We start from the raw sequence: 3,729 nt of genomic DNA on the forward strand, positions 1-3,729 counted from the left end.
TAAATTAAAAAGAAGGAGGATAGGAAAGTGAGGAGGAGGGGTGGGGGGAATGAAGAGGAAGGTGTAGAAGGAGGAGAAGGAGGAAGAGGAAGAGGAGGAGGAGAATGGGAAGGAGAAAGGAACGTAGCAAAGAAAAAGAAAAAGGGAAAACAAGCAAAGGCTTTGCTCCCATCAGGGGGGAAATCAGCGTCTTGTCGCCTAGCTCCATGCCCTGATTTATGATAAAAAATTTAGAGGAAATCATTTATATTTTAAAGGATCTAAATAGCTGCATGAAAGTTTTATCTAAAGTGCTACTGTATTTATAGGCAGTTCTTCCATGCTGGAGGTAATTAATAGATGTATAAATCGCAGGGCTCCGAGCTCCCCTGCCCGGCAGGGCTGGAAGGCAGCACGGGCCTTGGCACTTGGGGACGGTGCGGGAAGGCAGAGGCAGCGGGAGAGAGACCCGCGCCATCCCCACCTCCCACCCAGCCCCGCCCTTGGGGAAGTCTTTGCTGGGACCCCAGAGCTAATTCGCCCCAGAGTAGGGGATGCAGTTCGAAAGCGGAAGTTGAGCTGCAGTTCCCAGCTGCCCAACTCTTAGTCCCCTCCGCAAGTTTGTCGCTAGGGAGCTCTAGCGGTGGCCCTCCTCCCTCTTGCCCGCCCCCAAGCCGACGCCAGGGAATTTGCTGGCTGTGCTCCGGCTGGCCGGTAACTCCCAGAGGCCTTGGTAGGTGAAGTCCTGGGCTCTCTCACTCCCCCACCCCAACTTTAGCCCAAGTCCCATTTTTCTCTCTGAGCCCCCTGCTCAAGATGCCAGGTGCTTGTTTTGTTTTGGAAAAGGAAGCCAGTTGTGAGAGGCTGACAGCTCTCGGCTTACTTTAATTAAGGCTGTGAAATATTGATGGTTTTGGCTCTCTCTGTGGCTGCCACACCTTACAGGCTGGGAGAGAAGCCCAGGGATGAACAAGTTAAGGTAGGCCAGATGGTTTCCTTTCAGAAATGCCATTCAGACCTACAGAGGTGTCACTGCCTGAGATCATCACTGAGCCTACATAATTGATGGATCTCCTGAATGTGAAAAATAAAAATCTACCAAACTGGAAAGAAACAGTGAGGATTCATTCTGGTTGAGGAGAGGGTGTGCCTGTGTACTGGGCTGAAGGTGGATGGGCTGGGTGTAAAGAGCAGCTACCTTGGCCCTTTTCTTTCATTGGGTTCCTCCCAGCTGGGCCATATTGAGCCATTTTCTGTCAGGATGTAGCACAGAAAGAACCTTCCCCATTTAAACACCCTCCTTTAGCTTTTCTTGGGGGACTAAAGAGCAGGCATTCCTCGATGAGAAGAAACTATCCATCTCCCCTTTTATTTTATTTTTATTTTTTGAAGGTTTTTATTTAAGTAATCTCTACACCCCTTGCGGGACTCGAACTCACAACCCTGAGATCAAGAGCCACGTACATGTTCTTCCAACTGAGCCAGCCAGGTGCCCCATTCATCTTCCTTTTTAAAGTCCTTTAATTTCCTATGCTCTGATTAAGTACCCCCAAAAGTGCATTTACAAGAAACTTACACACTTACCTCTTTACTCCACCATTAAGTTTGAGCTAGAGGATGAATGTGTGTCTGTGTTTTTTTTCTGGTCCTGTGGCTCTAAACAACACTATAAAAGAGTTGCCATCCTGGCACATGAAGATATTTTGATCTAGTGGATTCATGCTTTTATGGGAGTTGGAAGGGGGTGTGTTGGTGTTGTTTGTGGTGGTGTAGTCGTGGTGGGAGAGTCTCCGTCTTCCAAGACCCATGTCCTCCATGTGCATGAACAGGGGTGAAACATTATTTTTGATATATGATGACCTTGCCATTGACACATTTTAATATGTCAGTCCGGAAGGGTGTTACAGACAGTTGCTTCTCCTTACTAAAATTCATCACGTTACAAACAAAATACTATCAATTATCCTCTGCCCCAATCCATTTCTTCCCATGTATATTTAACCATAATTTATTATATTTCTCAAACATTGTTTTCCTAATATAACAGAAAGGACAATGAATATCTGGCTCTATCCCTGGGTTCGGAATCCAAGTTCTAGTAGATTAGAAATACAGAGAACCTTGGGTCTCCTGGGTGGCTCAGTGGGTTAAGCCTTTGCCTTCGGCTCATGTCACGATCCCAGGATCCTGGGTCCTGGGTCCTGGGATGGAGCCCCACATCGGGCTCTCTGCTCAGCAGGGGGCCTGCTTCTCCCTCCCCCTCTGCCACCTTCTCTGCCTACTTGCAATTTCTCTCTCTGTGTCAAATAAATAAATAAAATCTTAAAAAAAAAAAAAAAAGAAATACAGAGAACCTGGAAGCTCTTCTTTCCTTTCTCCCCAGACGTTTTTCTCTCTGTGAATATGACAATTCATCTATTTCTTCTGCTCTTGCATCCTACTTCCTGAACAGGGGGGAGATTTTGCGTGCAATTTGCAAGTCGGTCTTTCAGAATTCCAACAAGAGCAGGTCTGGTGGTAAACAGAAGGATCTGGAAGTGAATGTCATATTCAAAGCGCTGTACACAACTCAATATGGTAGGTGATACTGTCAGATTTCACTTCACGTTTATAACCTCCTTTTCTCCCAAAGAGCGTGTGTCACACATAACCAGCCAGTTTCAGGGCAGTAGGACAGGACCACATCCTTTTTGAATAAACGGTAAGCCTTTGATAACTGCTATCAGTGTGTGGAGTGGCTCTGTGATAGGGAATGGTTGGAGGGGCAGGGGGAGGTCAGGGAAGCTTCCTCTGAGCTGCTAAGACCTGAATGAAGGGAAGTAACTGGCCCTGTGACAATCTCTGAGAAGAGTTTACAAAGGCAGAGTAAGTGCAGCACCCCAGGCTGGGAAAGAGGTTGTGTGTTCAAAGACCAGGAGGAAGGATGCTCTGCTGGGCCCAGTGAACAAAGGAAAGGAAAGGGATGAGTTTGGAGAGGGGAAGGGATTAAATAGGACCTTATAAGCCATGGCAAGAAACCGGTGCTTTGTTCCAAGAGCAGTGGAAAGTTTTAAGCAGGGGAGTGATAAGCATTTTGTCAACAGTCTCCTAAAAGGGAACACAAACTACCAGGCACAGAGCAAGGAGGTCTTCCAGGAAAAAGTGGTACTCTTGCTGTTCCCTCTGTCTGGAATGCTCTTCCCGCAGACGTCATGTGGCTCACTTGCACACGGCCTTCAGATGTCAACTCAAAGGTCATCTTCCCAGCGAAACCTTCCCAAAACCTTCTATTTACTATTTCAGCTATCTCTCCCCTATCACATTGTCTCTGCCCTTCTCTGCTTTGTCTCCATAGCACTCATTATCTTAGAAACTTCATAGTCATATTTGACTTTCTTATTAGTTTGTTGTTTATTTTGCTAATAGAATGTAGTTTTGATGAAGGCAGGGGCTTGGCTTTAGTCATTTCCACTTACCTTGTGTCACAAACACTACCTAGAGCTAAAAAGATTTGCATGGAATCAATGAACTAACTGAGCTGAGTTTTGACAACATCTGGTTTAAAACAATGACACTACCAGTGCCATTGGTGAGCCATCTATTTGGGTCCCCTCATTCAGGGGGACCACAGAGTCATTTTGTCATCTTGGAAGGTATGAAAGGTAAGTAGCCAACCTGGGTATCAACCTTGTCTCAGACTGTGCTCCCGGTGATTCCGCTCATCATGCTAAGCCCATTCCCATCTCAGAGTCTTTGTCTTCATTTTCCTCT

Source organism: Martes martes, assembly GCF_963455335.1.
Source record: "Martes martes genome assembly, chromosome: 5".
NCBI lineage: Eukaryota > Metazoa > Chordata > Mammalia > Carnivora > Mustelidae > Martes > Martes martes.